Raw genomic sequence first — 17659 nt, 5'->3', positions numbered from 1 at the left:
TCTTTCTGTTTGACCTATTTTAATAAAGAGTTTATATCTGTTGTAAATTCACTGTGCCTTTCTTGTATTCCTACCAACCAGGTAACCTTTTCAGTATGTTCTAATACAGTTTGGATGGGGGGGTCTGAGTTTCATTTGATATGGCCTCAGTTGCTGCTTTAATGAAATAAGACAAGATGGACGTCAAATGGGTTTCCCTGGAGCTGCCAACCTTGATGCCCTCCTGGCCTCCTCTAAGAGGGAAAGGAGGGGGTAGGATTGAAATATTTGTGCTTTGGTCATGTTTTTTCTGACCCATGTCATGTCAGACTTAAAATTTCCAAAAGCACAAAAGCAGCAAGTGGGAGACAGTTCAGAGCTGGAATTTAAATAGCTCATTGTGAGAGAGAATGCTTTTCACCACACCCCATCAAGTCCGACTGTTTCTGAAAAATCCTTTCGATGTACAAAGGCAGTGCCATTTTCCAAATGCTGAGGGATTGGTAACTAAGCATTGTGCATAGCTCTGTGATTGAGTGTCAGGTATAAAATGAATGAATGTGCTTTTTTGTTAACATAATATAAGCATCACTTGAAGGCTTTATATTTCACCAAGTTCAGCTACTTTCTTCTGAAATGGAATCCATTAAAATTCAGTTAAGGTTGCCTTGAGTTTTCATCATGAGGCTAAGGTTATTTAATAACAGTGTAAGGGCATAAAGCCATGTATGACTATCTCTGACTTCCCAAACAGTGCTCCACTGAGAAGTAATACCGTGGTATGTAGCTGCAGAGTGGTGTGAAAGGAGTGTGCCATATAACCTTTCATTGACGAAGTATTTATTGAGTGCTCAGGTGCCTGGGGCTATACTCTGCATTGGGACGCAGGGGATGGTACCCACACCTGGACTCTTCAGGAGCTCATGGACCAGGAGGGACACAGGACAACAAGTAAATACAATTCAGCATGAGAAATCCTGTGACGGGGACATCCAGGGGACTGTGAGGTGATGTGAGAGAACTCAGGGGAGAGCTCATGAATAAAGACATGGCTCTGCTGAGACCTGATGCCTGAGGAGAGGGAGTCAGGTGACGTGAGGAAGAGTGAAAAGCGTTCCAGGTAGGAACAGTGGTGTGGTCAGAAGACAATGCTTTCATCCTACCTGAGTTGCTTAGTAGTGGGTGACTTCAGGGAAAAGTCTGTCTTGAAGATTTAGTTTCTCTGCCTGTGGGGGATGGTGGTGGTGAGGACGGTGGTACCTGAGATGGTGGCTGTGGTGAGTGCTGGTTGTGGTGATAGAGGAAAGGAAGGAGAGAAACAAAAACAGTTAATATTTATTGAGCACTTACCATGTGCCTTGTTTAAGTACGTGGAGCATTTCCCTGCATTCATTACTTGTTAAAATTTTACCTACATTTACCATATGAATGTAGGTACCATTATTAAACGTGTTTTACAGATGAGAAAAGTAAAGCACAGAAACACGAAGTCATTTGCTGAAGGTCACCTTGCTAGTAAGTGGAAAACCCAGGACTTGAAGACAGAAGTTGACTCTAGAACTTACATTTCCGCCATTACTGTGTTATTAATAATCTCACTTTTTCAGGGGGCTGATAAAAAATAAAGATGAACAGGGTAACTCATTTTTTTCTTTTATAAATAAATAAATACACACACACACACACACACACACACACACACACACACACAGGTTAGTTAGCATACAGTGCAATAATGATTTCAGGAGTAGAATCCAGTGATTCATCCCCTATGTATAACACCCAGTGTTTGTCTCAAGTGTCTTCCTTAATGCCCTTTGCCCATCCCCCTACCCACAACCCCTCCAGCAACCCTCAGTTTGTTCTCTGTATTTCAGAGTCTCTTTTATTATTTTTGCTTCCCTTCCCTTATATTCATCTGTGTTGTACCTTATTCTCCATGTGAGTGAAGTCATATGATATTTGTCTTTCTCTGACTGACAAGTTTCACTTAGCATAATAGCTCTAGTTCCATTCATGTTGTTGCAAATGTCAAGATTTCATTCTTTGTGATCACCAATTAATACTCCATTGTGTGTGTATGTAGATATATATATATATGTATATATATCACATCTTCTTTATTTATTTATTTTTAAGTAGTTTATTGTCAAATTGGTTTCCACACAACACCCAGTGCTCTTCCCCACAAGTGCCCTCCTCCATCATCACCACATCTTTTCCCCTCTCCCCCTTCAACCCTCAGTTCGTTTACAGTATTCAATAGTCTCTCAGGTTTTGTGTCCCTCTCTCTCCCCAACTCTCTTTCCCTCTTCCCCTCCCCCTGGTCCTCCATTAGGTTTCTCCTATTCTCCTGTTAGACCTAGGAGTGCAAACATATGGTGTCTGTCCTTCTCTGCCTGATTTACTTCGCCTAGCATCACATCTTCTTTAGCCACTCATCTGTCGATGGGCATTTGGGCTCTTTCCATACTAAGGCTTTTGTTGATAGTGCTGCTATAAACATTGGGGTACATGTACCCCTTTAAAGAGCACACCTGTATGTATCCTTTGGATAAATACCTAGGAGTGCAATTGCTGGGTCATAGGGTAGTTCTATTTTTAATTTTTTGAGGAACCTCCATACTGTTTTTCCAGAGTGGCTGCACCAGTTTGCATTCCCACCAGCAGTGCAAAAGGGTTCTTCTTTCTCTGCATCCTCGCCAACATCTGTCATTGCCTGAGCTGGTAATTTTAGCCACTCTGAAGGGTGTGAGGTGGTGTCTCACTGTGGTTTGGATAGCTCATTTGAAAGAGCTTTTAAAATTGCACAGGATGCTAGACTGTCCTTGTACATGTTGAGCTGAGGCATGAGTCATGTGCTCAGTAGTTAGCCTAGAATAAAAAGTAAAAATAAGATGGACCACGGATTTGCTCCCAAATAGCAATTGCTATGTTAGAAAATCCTCAGAAATTTCTGAGATCGTTCATCTCTGTGAATCACTTCGCCCCTCTGTGACTGCATAACCCAAAATGAAATGAGGGCTTGGCAATGATCCAATTCAAGTGTCGTGGCCTTTTGTATGGATAATCCAAACCCTCAAATGGGCTTTTTAAAATTCTGGACTATATAGTTGATGTGTGGGTGGATGCACTATACACACATATATATATATATTCTCTGCCCCGCCTCCGCTTTTTTGCGGAGACTCTGTTCCCGTCCCTTGATATTTCTGACATTCCCCAATGTGCTCCTTGCTCTTATCTGCACGGTAATCAGCCACCATGTTAGGTATTTAGGACTGCCTGTACTAGCACCACGCAAGCAGGTTTGTGCTGCTGGCCAGTACAACATTAGCAGTCATTGGGAAGAATTTAAAATGTTCAGAGCAGTGGTCACTTACTCTTTGGGCCCAAAGAGCATGTCTCCACTACAAAGGGAATGGCTAGTTCAACAATGAACCAAAATAGTGAATTCTTCTGCATCACAGTTCAATGGCAGAGGCTAATTGTTAGTTTGTTTTTAGTCCCGCTTGAGGCCTGATAACGGGGTTTCCCTTTGGAAGCTTGATTGAGCTGGTGTTCAAGGCAAGGCTGTAATTCAGATAGACCAGCGTAATGCAAACAGTTCCGTGTATTAATGGTCACTAATGACCTGTAATCAAGCTATGAGTTGTTAGGTTTAAAACAAAGATGCAATTAGTTTATTTGTTCAGAAGTGTAAACAGAAGAATTTATCAATCTGCTGATGGTTCTTCTCCATTGAAGACCGTAGGCTAGAGCATTATCTTGAGCTGTGGCTCCTCAGAGCTTCCAGTGGTCTGTGCTAAGATTGTCCAGCTTCCTGGGAGCCTAGGGCCTTTGTCAAAAGGGGGACGAAGAGGATACTGGTTTTGGTGTCCTTTCTCTGTGGCCTTTCTTCTTGATAAGCTAACTGCTTCAACATTAGTTTTTCTCTTTTTTCTCCACGATGGCCCCCTGCTTCAGTTAGCTAATTTTCTCAAAGTATCCTCGTTCATCCAGCAACATTTAACCCGTAATTGTTGAGGGCCAATTATTCTGCCAACACTGTCCTGGGTCTCAAGGCTCATAATGGTTATGGAGAGAGTCTTGATTCAGTCTTTGTCAACTGTACCATCTCTCCATTCATGTCTTTAAGATTTCTGTGCCACTAACTACTTCTTTTGAATTACTTATCGTTAAAACCAAATAAAAATATCTTGCCATGAAATAGATGCTCTGTCAAGATACGTATCTTAGAGGATAAGACACTCAGATCTTTCAGGGTACATCAAAGCCGGCAGTAGAGATTTTGAACAATTATAGTGACTCCTTAGAAAAGATACACTTTGTGCTTTCCCTAGTCATTTATTAAATAAGGGGCATGAATATATTTAAATGCTTATCGGACACCACGATATTAAAATGTAGAATCCTCTAATCATTTGTCAGATGAAAACTCTGTGATTTCTTGATATCACAGAGCGGTGATGATGTAGGTTACCCCAGTGAGACATTTGGATTGCTTAAGATCATGCAGAAACAGTGGAAATTATCTCACTCACATATAATATGACTTCTTTCCTTATCAGCATTAGTCACACACTAATCTGAAATAACTATCCATCTGTGTTGGCTGCCTCCTCCCACCTGGGCTAAAGCACATGGGGTCTCTTGCTCAGCATGTATACTGGGTCTAACACAATGACTGCAATGTCATAAATATGCTCACTAAATATTTGTTGAGTGGAAAACAGACACAATGGCTAGAGTTTGAAAACCAATGGTAGCACTTGGGATATTGTCAAATAAAGCAATATTACTTGGTAAAAATAACCTTAAGTATTAGTAGATAATCAACACTGTAGCTCACCTCTTCTGGGTAGAATTGTTTCTTCACTTCCCCTTCTGTCCACTTCCCTACAATACATATACTGTATTAAAAAACTTGAATTTCAGTGCATTAATAACTCATTTGATAAAAGGGACCTCCTGTTTTTGTGGAAACTACTGAAGCCTAGCAGAGTATATTTTCTATATTCATCACAAGAGTGACCCATCAAATTTCTGCTGTGAAATGACATATTCTTCAGAATCTAAAGAGGAGCCTTCATGTTCAAGATAGCCTTAGCAGTAGTGTGGATGGATGTACTGGTCTTTTTTCATTTGTTGATTCAGTGCATACGTATTGGGCACTTGGTGTGTGCCAGGCATGGGCTTAGGTGCCAGGGATATGGAGTAAAAGAGCCCCTCTGGGGTTCCCTCTGGGGAAATACATTAATCAAGAATTAATAAAGATGAAGATACAGTTGTAACTGTGACAGGCCCTGTAAAGGAAGAGTTTGTGGTGCTGAGAGAGTGTGTAAAAGGCTGTTGGACCCATTCAGGGAAAGCCTCCCTGGTGAAGGGGTGATAGGACTAAAACCTAGTGCTATCATGGGAGTTGTCTATGGAGGGATGGCTCAGGCAGAGAGAACTGCATGGACAAGGTCCCTATAACAGTAGCATAGAGAGAGTGTGTGTCCAGGTGAGTGAACGATGCCCCATGTGGCTTGAGTTCCCACAGGATGGGCATGAGAAGACCCATCTTGCAGAGCCTTGGAGACATACAAGGACTTTATTATTTTTTTAATCCTACAAGTAGGGGGAAGTGTTAAAATGCTTACATGTAGGGAAGATGAGGAGCAGCAACCACATTTGTTTTTCAAAAAGATCATTCTGGCTGCAGTGTAAAGAACAGATTGGAAATGCTCCAGAATAGATTTAAGGAGACAAGTGATTTGTTCATGTGAAACTGACACAGAATCTACATAATATATGCCCATGTGAGGCAGTTCCCGTGGAAAGCACGTACCCTTCCGAGAGATTGAAGATGAGCTCCTCCGTGGTATAATATAGACCTCTTCAAATTTCCTCTGTGTCATGCACACACACTTACCCAGACATAAATTAGCGTCATTAATGCAGAGTGTCACATTAGAGCCCATTCCCCTTCTAGCTGATGCATTACTTCAGCACCTTCCCCTTTGTACTTTACCCTTCGCCTTCAAAAGCTGTTCTCAGGTCTTATTTTCCTTCCCAGAAGTGTGAGATTGGTTTTTCTGCTGTGCTATTAGAGTGATCCTCCACTTAGAGTCTAATCTGCCATGGCTTTGTGCCTGTTTGTCAGGAACTTCGAGAATATATTAAGACATTATACAGGGTGGAAGCTCTATTTTGACAATGATTATGCCTATTAGCTATTTTAATAAATGTAAATTGCTGTGGGGAAACAAACCATTTTATGCCACTTGAATTCCTTTCAAGGAAGCCTGAATCCTTTTTGCGTAGCTTAGATGCATTGCTGTCATTTTCCCTTCACGGAGTTGAATAAACACACTTAAATCAGACCTTTGTTATGCACCCTCTTACACTGTTGCCCTAATAAATTGTTGTGATTTTAGTCTTTGAAATCTGTATTTGATAAAATTTGCAAATTTATCTGTATTCCCTTCCAGAATTGAAATTACTGGAACTGCAAGTCCACAGGTGCACTATATGTGCCAAGCACTACACTTGGAATAGCACAATACATTAAGGCACTAAGGCTTGCTTTAAGAAGCTTATAGTCATTTCTGACTGCTGGAGCAAGAATAGGAGGTTAGATGGTCCATGTGGTGAACAATCGAAGCCGGAGACATCAGAAAAAAAACACACATTTCGCTTTATAAAGAAATACTTAGTTACATTAAAAATAATTATAAATGTGTGTTTATGCATGAGCTTATTTTTTGTCACTTGAGAAAGCCTAAAAAATGACACCCCAGTAACAACAATTACCACTAGCTCCCACGTCTTGATATCTAAAACCATTGTCCAATGAAAGGAACCAGGATTGCCTCATTCTGGGACTAAGGAAGAAAATCTACAAGATGAGGCTAGAGCCTTTTGAAGTGCCAAATTATAAGGAAGTGCTCAAAAAAAAAATACAGTGGTGGGAATATGTCAAAGGGACAGAGAAGCCAACTGAAAAAGTTCCCAATGTCTCTAGTGGAATAATTTTAGCAAAACAAAAAAAAGTAATATTGGATTATAAACCAAAGTACAAAATAAATATTCATGAATCCATACTGGTACAAATAAATTAATCCAAGCAGAGAGAAAAATCTCCTATGCAGAGCTCCAAATAAATTTTATAGATGACCTAGCCTCAAGGAACATAGTAAACGGGTATAGCTCTCCACTCTTCCCAAAGAGTGGGCTGCATGTAGACACTGCTGTCAAGAGTACAGATTGGAAGAGAGGTCTGGAAGAGTAAACTTAGAGAAGAGAAACCTGACCAACACTACTTGAGCTAGGTGGTGAAGGTCCACATGAGTACTCATAAGTCATGTTGATAGTAGGTAGCTGTGATGTGATATGACGAAAATGGCACTTTACCTCTGTGATCTTTATATATGAGAGAAACATCAGATGAATTACAATAGGGAGACCTGCTGCAATGTACCTGACCATGTCTTTCAACACTGTCAAGGTCACCAAAGGTAAGGGAAGTCTGAGAAACTGCCACAAACAAGAAGGGCCAAAGGAAATCTGACAACTAAGTGCAATGTCATGTTCTAGATGGGATTCTAAATCAGAAAAGGGACATTAGGTAAAAACTGAGGAAATATGAATTACAGTGAAATTTCATTAATAACACTGTGGTTCATTAAGTGTAACAACATAAGACATTTATAATAGCAGAAACTCTGCAGGGCATATATGGGAATTCTCTATGCTATCTGTTCACTTTTTCTGTTAGTCTAAAACTGTTATTAAAAATTAAAGACTAAGAAGCTTATAGTCTAGTAAGCGAGTAGGCAGTTGTAAGACATAGTGGACGGGTGTATAGGGTCATTGGAAGAAACATAAAGGGACTTCTAACTGGTCTTTCAAATCCTGACTTGACCTTACTCAACCCTTCTGATACTCTGTTTGATCTTCCCTAACATAGTGATAGAACCTACCATGAGTCCATACAGGCTGTGAGGTCAAATTGCAGGAGCTCAAGCCCCCAGCTACAGGCTAGGTGATTTACTAAACCTCTCTGGGCATTAGTTCCTTATCAGTAAACAGAATACTCTAACTTAGAGTGCTGTCCTGGGGTCTGAGATCATGTATGTCAAGAGCTTGGAACATGTTCTGGCACATTGTGCTACATTAATGTAAGCTTCCGTCTTCTTATAGGTTTATGGTGGAGACTCAATGGGATGATCAGAGGAAGTGCTTAGCACATGCCTGGCATGTTATAAGCCCTCTTTTGGTTATGGGGATGGTATTGGTGGTGAGAGGGGCAGGGGCAGCAAGGGAAAGGTTCCTGGAGGCCAGGAAAATCCTACACAGTCACTTTCTCTGATTCTAAACGGAGCACAGAATAAGAGCTGACCAGATGAAAGGAAGGTGATGGGTGTGGGATATAGCAGAAGGAACAGAGTTTCCCAAGCCAAAGGAAGCCTAGCACCTTTTTATGGTTTCATAGAGTTCAGAGTAGTCGGAACGTGGAGCCTAAGGAGGAGGAAGAGGAGAGGCAAGCGAGACTAGCATTACGTCTAGAATTGAAGGCTGAAGTAAGGATTTGGACTTTATCCTGGGGTCAGTATAAGACTTGTACTCTACAACAATCACTCTAGCTGTTGTTTATAAAAAATGCATTGGAGATGGAAGACCAGCTGGAAAGTGAATTCAGTTGTACAGGTGAGAGATCATGGTGGCCGAGGTCATGGTAGTGACTCTGGAAGTAGGGTTAAAAGATGTGAAGGCTAACCATGGACAAATACCAATCGTACAGTTTTGTGAAGATCTGTTTCTGCCTAGGAGTCAGATGTATTATAGTGTGTCATAGCTGGGCAGTTTCCTAATATTTGCATAAGATTAAAAAAATTGTGGGATGATAATATAAGGCAGTGACTTTGAGACTTGAGTGTATTTTCCACCCCCAGTGTATACCATCATAGAGGGTTAAAAAAAAAATAAAACGTAAGCACATAATGATCAAATTATGGAGTGCTATAGACCAGAGCCATCCAATTGAAATACAGTACAAACCATATATGTAATTTAATTTTCTAATAGTTATATTAAAAAATTAAATAGGCAAAATTAATTTTAATAGTACATTTAATCAAATTTATTGAAAAATTATTTCAACATGTGATGGAGATAAAAATTATAAAGTATATATTTTCTATTTTTCCTATTTTGTCTTCAAAACTTGGTGTGTATTTTATACTTAGGATACATTCCATTCAGACTAGCCTGATTTCAAGTGTGCAATGGCCACATGTGGCTAGAGGCTACTGTATTGGACAGCTCAGGTCTAAAGCTTCCAAACTCTTAGACAACATCTTTGGCTTTACACTTGCCAGAGAAATATTTTTTAACAAGTTAGTCAACATTTTTGCTTTTATACATGCATATGCCCACAGACTTTAGTCTACATACTTAAAAACTGGTTTCTTCCACTCATGTTTTCACTGAATGCCCAGTATATGGTAGTTGGATACCTGTTCTATCAGCTCTTGCTATGATTTGCCCACTTATGTTTTAGCTGTGAGCTGACCACCCTCCCTCACTGCTGTCCCTCATGGTGCCTATCTTTCATGGAGCTTAGAGGTTTGTGGACGAGACCTACAAAATAAAATAAAAAGCAGTAAATTAAGTAATGGTAAATTATCTGTGATGAAAACAAACGACAGACAGATACTAGTTAAAGATGGTGACATGGCTTTCCATAACCTCCATTGAGTTGACATAAGCTGGGAGATAAAGGATTAAGCCACATACAATATTGGGGCAAGAGTAGATCCAGTGGAGGAAATGGCATATGCAAGAGGCCTGAGGCTTGTGACATGTTGAAAGAATCAAAAGAAAATGAAGTTGAAGGTTTGTGAAAGAAGGAAAGGTAAACATTCAGTGAAGTGAAAGATGGAATAAAGTTTGTTCTATGTACCTCACAGTGTTATTAATGGCAAAAAGATGGAGTAAGTTATGTGAAAGTTTTGTGGAACCTATATAATGATCTATAGAGGCAAAACGATGAAAGGATGTGTAGGTGCTAAACCCAGCTGGCTTTGATGAGCTCTTCTTTGTAATGGAATCACATTAAGTGTCCAGGGTGCTTTCTGACTGGCATCTCAAATTTTTTCCCTGAAGATTCAGTTGCACAGAGTGAAGCTACAGATCTAGGTCTTCTGTCCTGCCTCTAGTTTCTGGATTTCCAGATAAGTGGTTGGCTCTTTCTGAAACAAATGCCTGCGGATCCATAATGACATCTTGGTGGGTCCTTCCAACAGTTTATATGTGTGGAGAAGGAACAAATAACCAAGAGGGCCAGGAAAGAAGATAACCTCTTATTTGTCTGACATTCTTGAATATTTCAGTATAATTTTGAAATCATTATCTCATGGTTATGATAGCTGTCAAATCGATGAAGCAAGGAGAGCTCCCTCCAAATAATGGAGGAATGAGCTGAGGCTACTTCTCAAAAGAAGTAGGGGGTCACATGGTTAGTTGTGGCCAAAATGGATGGTGAGATTATATTTTCTTTTCTTTTTTAAGTTAACTTATTTATTTTGAGAAAAGGAGAGAGAGCATGAGGGAGAAGGGGCAGAGAGAGAATTCAGAGAGAGAGAGAGAGAGAGAGAGAGAGAGAATCCCAAGCAGGCTTGCACTGTCAGCTCAGAGCCTGATGCGGGGCTCAGACTCATGAATCCTGAGATCATGACCTGAGCCAAAGCTGGATGGGTAACCCCATGAGATTATATTTTCTAACTTGTACTTTCTCTGTCATGAGAGAACACCCGTGACTTTTATGACCTCACAGCTTGTTATAAGAACATTTAGGAATGTATAAAATCGGATTTGAGCTCATCGGGAATATATTTCCCTTGGGACTATTTAAAACCTAATTTCTTATATTGTATCACTGCTGGGGGAAGAGGAGTGGGATAGTTTTATAACCTTTATTACTGATAAAGCAGTTTAATTGTAAGCTCCAAAGTAATGAGTTAATATACTTCCCCGAGTATAGTGCACAGTAGACTACTAAGTATCAATAGACAGCTAATAAAAACTGTTTGTATTAAGACACAAATTTGTCATTATTTACAGAGTCTGATACCTGGATAATTTTTGAGCATTAAGATGGGAGAGGGGGGAATCTGCCTTTAAAGATTATTTATTGATTTACTGATTTTATAGTCTATGAGCCAAGTCTTCTAACAGTTAGTACTTGGTTGTTATTAGTACAGAAGAAACACTGAAATATTCTTTTCTAAGTGTGTCATTTTTCTCTGAGTTTATGGTTGGAGTATAGCCATCTGGAAATGGTACAAATAGAAATTTGACCCTGGTAGCTATAAAATCGAGGTTGTTAAACTTTTTGGTGGGAGTGTAGGTAGGGAGGATTCATGAAACCCTTAGAAAATTTCATGAGAACTAAGGACCTTCTTCATAGGAAAAATGCCAAGAAAGTCATAAACATGCTATGAGCCATGTAATTTTATTGAAGTCATAGGTTCACCTGAGGTTCATCTGTCAATGGCTGATCAAGTTTTTCACAAGTTTGAAGAAAGTTGAGGTGAAAAAATGTGGGGAATATAACTGATGTGTTAAGGTGCAGTACATTAAGAGGAGAATATTGTATCCTCTGTGCCATGAGTGGAGTATGGTTGTTCTGGCTTCAGAGTGACCTGGGAGGGATTATGGCTGAAGTCCTATCTCAGAGGGCTCACTTGTAAAGCTTGTCCAGTTCAAATAGGATTTAGAATTTTTTTAAATTTCTTTTTAATGTTTTATTTATTTTTGATACAGAGAGAGACAGAACATGAGAGAGGGAGGGGCAGAGAGAGAGAGAGACAGAATGTCAAGCAGACTCCAGGCTCTGAGCTGTCAGCAGAGCCCAGTGCGGGGCTCGAACCCACGAATGTGAGATCATGACCTGAGCCAAAGTCGGAGGCTTAACCAACTGAGCCACCCAGGGGCCCCAGATTTAGAATTTTAAAAGCTGTCTAACATCAGACCTCTTCATGACTAGCCTGATCTGATTCCCTTTCTGGCTAGCTGGAGAGGCAGCATAGCTGTCTGAGTTGTGATCATCTCCTGCTTATAGGGAAGTTTGGGAGATAGAAATGGGGGAATCTCAGAATTAGAAATTACAATCTGAAAAAAAAAAAAACCTGACCAATTATCTTTTGCTCAGGAACAGTTAATGTTGCCTTTTGGATGAGATAGAACCCAGTGAGATTACAGAGTTGAAAGAGGGCAACATGGATTCAGGAAGAAAGGCATTATTGTAGGTAGATTCTGCTTTAAGTTTTGGTGCATTCTGTTTTCAAAGAGGAGAGTATAAGACCTTGAATCATTACCCTGAATCTTCAAAAGTCTCAGCCTAAATCCTACTTTTTTCCCCAAAAGCCTCACTCTGTCCATCTCTTCTGAATCCCTATATCAGAGACTCAAAGTCATAATTTAATGCTGATAAAATAGCATATTTGGGCACGTGGGTGGTGTCCAACTTTGGCTCAGATCAAGATCTCACAGTTTGTGAGTTCAAGCCCCACATCAGGCTCTATGCTGACAGCTCAGAACCTAGAGCCTGCTTCCTATTCTGTGTCTGTCTCTCACTCTGCCCCTCCCCAGCTTGTGCTCGTTTTCTCCCTCTCAAGTATAAATACAACATTAACACATTTTTTAAAAATAGTATATTGGTCACTTGAATTCAAAGCATGTGTGTCTTGTTTCTTTTCCTGGTCAAGGCTTCAAGCCTCCCTGAGGGCAGACATTATATCTCCCCCAGTAGAGAGTAAGCTCCATCAGGTCAGGGACCTGTTTGTACTTTGATTACTATAATCTCACCACAGTGTTTCACATGTTACATGCAGTCAATAGATAATTTGGAAAGAGCAGTTCTAACATTTCAGTATTGTGTATTGCTGTGATTTTTAAGCTATTTACACCACGCTTTCTGATAATTGAAAAGTAAAGCAATTTACTACTCTTTTGCATTAAACCAAGTTAAAGTCAAAGTAGGATTATTGGAAGTAGTTAGTATCTGTGACTGATATTTGAAGTCTGCTTGTCCTAGTTGATGAACCTCCTGAAAAGACTTGGGGTATTTGGGGAATGTCTAGATTTATGGACCTGTCTATTGGTTTTATTTTTGTTATGTGCTAGAGCTGTGCTTTTAAAGCACAAGTTAACTCAAAATAGAAATTTATTTGGTTATTTTGAAGACAGAAGAAACTAAGACTTATTAAGCAATGACTCCTACATACTTAGGGCTTTGTAATTTTACATGTGTTATTATCTTATATTATTAGAGCCCTAAAATAGTAATGCATATTCTTTTTTATTTAAAAACAATCAGAGAGGTAACTAACTTAATTTAAATTCTGTGGGGACAAAGTACTTGGCATGGAGGAGTCATTCAGTTAAATGTTGATTTAAGTTCATCTAGGGGTACTCGATGAGGTAGCAACTGATCAAGTCTGAGTTTGAACTCATAGCTTTTGGTAGTTGAAGCCCTTCCTCTTTCCACTCTTCTAAATAGAAATTCTTGTAGAGAAAACTGGAACCAGCATCACTAGTTTTTCATTTTAGCTCTTTGCTCTTTCAGCTAAGGCTACACAAGACTCAAGTTTTCAACATTTGGCCCCAAACATTATTTTCCTTTGTCTGTGCTATTTACCCAGAGATGATGCTAAAGATAAACTTGACTTTCTGGCAACAACTCAGAACAATTGTGTTATAACACACTCTTCATGATACCCCAAGGAAGCAAAAACAAACATTTGGAAAGAAGGGTGAATAAAACTGCAGAAATGGTGAGAGTGTATTTGCATTCTGTTTTGCTCCTCTCCGTCCTGGGGTGGGGGGCTAGTCGCCATCCAAACACAGGAAGTCAGCAAATGACAACTTCTCTTATTTTATCATTCCAGTTTGTAGACTTGTTTTAAATGGGATCTTGGCTCTCAAAGATGCTGATGACAATTTATATGGCCAGCAGATTTATTAAGTCTTTTTCTAAGCTATAGTAACAATGAGAAAAATACCAAGTTTTGTAAGGACAAGAAAGCCCTAATTCTTATATTTATCCTCCTAGTTGACACAAATACAAGATTTTTAATGTTTTAGAAATTGCACCTAAGTTTTAGGACTCAATTTGAGTCTATGCTAATTGTTTTGAGTCCTGCTGAAGTCATGTTTGCTTATCTCACCACCATGACAGGGGATGTGATGCCTGCCTGAGTAAGAGGTGCCTGTAGGGCACGATTAGAACCAGCTCTTAACTAATGAGAAGTTAGAGAAAGGGAGGCTAGGGATCAGCATGTGGAGCCGTATTTTGCCATTGACCCTCTCAAGAGTGGAAGGGATGGTCCTGGGAGATGATCTTTTCATAAGGAAGATGGATACCCATTTTTCAGAAATGTTGAAGAGGGCGGCCTGGGGAAGACTGGGTGAAACCTGTAAAGCCTCTTCTGACAGGAGTTTGTTTGGTTCTCATTTCCCAAAAGGCCCTTTGACTTGGGAAACTAGTAGTTGGCTTTTGTTTCTTATTTTAAGGAAACTTTTAGCTGAAGAGACAGAATAAGGGGCTGACAGAAAAGATATTGTTTTGGATTTGTCGAACAAGCTAGTTAGCCATAAATATGCTGGTATCTAACTCTCTCTCTGTCTCTTTTCTGTGTGTGCGTGTGTGTGTGTGTGTCTGGGGATGGAGCAGAGGGCAGACACCTGATGTATCCCGAGCCCTGTATCCATACCCACCTCAACTCTATAGGGCTCCCCCTAGAGTCTAGTCTACCCTCCTCCTTGCCTCAAAATGTTCTCCCTCCTATTAGGTCTGGCTGCACGTTCCCTTCTCCCTCCCTTTATTCTAGTACTGTGATTTTGGGAAATCACTTAACTCTGTGCATTTCACTCCCTCTCATAAAATGGAGATATTAGTGGTTTCTTACAACTTCATTATAAATGGTAGAGATTGTACGCAAAATAGCAACATGGAGTCTGGCAAGTGGTAGGTGGCTATTTTTATTTTTCTTGCATCTATTTATTCAACGGATAAAGACACGGATGCCAACATGGATGTGTGCTAAGCTCACTGTTAGGGATACAAAAGAATCTTTTCACTGAGGGCTCATAAAATACTGAGAAAGACATTCTTTTACGCAGGGTGGGATGTGGGACTACGGAGCAAACATACTTGGGAAGTCAGCTCAGATACCCAAATTTCTCACAAATCAAATTGTTTGATTCCAATTTCCTCTATTCTAAATATTTTTTTAAATGTTTTAATTTATTTTTGATACAGAGAGAGACAGAGCATAGAGGGGGAGGGTCAGAGAGAGAAGGAGACACAGAACCGGAAGCAGGCTCCAGGCTCTGAGCTGCCAGCACAGAGCCCGACGTGGGGCTCAAACCCACAAACATGAGATCTGACCTGAGCCGAAGTTGGAGGCTTAACCGACTGAGCCACCCAGGCGCCCCCGATTTCCTCTATTCTAAAAGCCTCTTTTACCTATTTGAACTTCTTAATAGTGTACTATCCAGTAAGATCACCACATGTGTGGCTACTATGTTTTTGGCTATTTCACTTGGGATGTCCTATAAGTGTAAAATACATACCAGACTTCAAAGATTAGTACCATAAAAGGTAAAAAGTCCTCATTAGTAGTGTTTTGATATTGATTACATATAAAATGGTATAGTGGATATATTGTGTTAAATACAATAGGAGATAATTTTGGAGCAGTTGGGTGGCTCAGCCAGGTAAGAATCCAACTCTTGATTTCGGCCCAGATCAAAATCTCAAGGTTTGTAAAATAGAACCCATGTCCTGCTCTGTGCTGAAGGTTCAGAGTCTCCTTAGGGATTCTGTCTTCCTCTTTTTTCCCCCCTGCCCCTACCCCACTCTCAAAGTAAAATAAATAACATTTTAAAAAAATAAAATATAAAATGATTAAATAAAACATACATTTAATAAAAGGTAATATTAGTTTCATCTAGATTTTTTCTACTTTTTAATATGGCAACTAGAAAATTTAAAATTACATGTGTGGCTCACGTTTTATTTATTTTGGACAATGCTGTCCTAGGACTTCACTGTGCCATACTCTAGCCACACAAATTTATTCTGCCAGCCACCGTATGACTCCAACATACTCCATCTGTCATATGGATTGTTTTTTGCTTCTCACTTAAAAACTCTAGGACACTATTTACCATTATTATTGATGCTGCTTTTGTCATAGCACCTGACACCTGTTGGATGGATGGATAGGTGGACGGGAGCTATATTCAGGGGTCTGTGAACTTCAGAGGAATGTAGTGTTCCCTTGTCTTTGATGCATATGGCAAGTTTACTGGCCGCAAACTGTCAAAACGTCACCCTACAGCACCAAGATAGCATTGTGCCAGTTACATAATAAAGCTCTAACCAGAAGGCTAATCAATATATTCTAATACTGCATCTGTGTCTGCAGCTATCTCTGTGACCTTTGGCAATGACTTGTCTCTACAAGGAACAGTTCTCAGAGTTCTGCAAATGCTTGTGTTTTGCAAATGACAGAAGTCTGGCTGTCACTTATCAGGCAAAGCCACAGAGCCCCTCCAAGGCACTGTCTCCTTGAAAGATCCAGAAGTAGGAAGAGCAGCAGTCTCTAAAAGATTGAGGTCAGCAAAGCACGCAAACAGCATTACCCGAGAAGCTAAACAGGGTCAGATCATCTTTACAAAATAGGAGTGGAGTACACCTAGCTCGAATTTGGAACAGTGTCGTCTCTCATTCTGACTCAGTACCCTTAAACAAAGGAAACCCAACAAGAAATGGAATTTTTCTCCATAGATCCCTATACTATTGTCTTGCAAAATATCCTTATATAGGATAGTTGGCAGTACATCAGTACCACATTATGACTGGACCTCTCTTAGCACATTAGCTGCAGACATTTCTCAGTAAAGAGCCTTGAGAAGTGAGGCTTCTTTGTGAGGGGGCCACACCCAAACTACTGATTGTAAGTGGTGCCAAAGAAGCTCATACTCCAAGTGGGTTGGGCGTGAGTTAGAAATTTTTTTACCTATTTGAGATTTAGCAAGTGGTGTCTTGGCTGCCCTGGGTTTGTTGGCAAGTGAGTGAGCTGAGAGTCATAGCAGAATTACTTGTAGACCGAATAGTAGATTTCCTATCACAACTTGGCCAAAAAAAATAATGGTAATGAAAATAATAGAGTGTTTATTATATGTTAGACATCTATTTGAGTATTGAACATGAATTACTGCATGTATACATTACAAGCAACTCCGTGAGGTGCTGCTCTGGTCATTACCTTCTTACCTCATCTTGGGAAGGTTTTGTAACTTACCTAAGGTCACAACAGCTTTTGACTGTTGGAGCCGGGACTCCAACCCAGGTCATTAGGCTATAACTAACATCATATACAAGCCATCTTTGATGCAGAATTAGCAACACCTCTTCTCCTTAAGGCAGTGTCTGGTGATCAACATTTAGCAGAGAGGACATTCTGTTGGCCTTATTCACAAATGATGAATCCTTTACTACTTACCTGTATCATATGGCCGACATTGAAGAGGGAGCATGGGGTGATAGAAGATGCATAGGGCTGCGACCTGAGTCTGGTCCGCCTCTGCCAGCTAACCACCTTTCTGGGCCTCTCTTTGTTCA

General features: G+C 40.1%; 1 protein-coding gene across 14 annotated transcripts in view; it reads left to right on the top strand.

The window, feature by feature from the left end:
* The window catches only part of PPP2R2B (protein phosphatase 2 regulatory subunit Bbeta), a 450154-nt gene that overhangs the window by 203172 nt on the left and 229323 nt on the right, over positions 1 to 17659 (top strand). The gene's annotated exons all lie outside the window — the stretch shown is intronic.

The sequence above is a fragment of the Suricata suricatta genome, chromosome 6 (genome assembly GCF_006229205.1).
Source record: "Suricata suricatta isolate VVHF042 chromosome 6, meerkat_22Aug2017_6uvM2_HiC, whole genome shotgun sequence".
Lineage (NCBI taxonomy): Eukaryota > Metazoa > Chordata > Mammalia > Carnivora > Herpestidae > Suricata > Suricata suricatta.
Note: the sequence above shows the minus strand (reverse complement) of the source record. Positions and strands in the feature narration are given on the sequence as shown.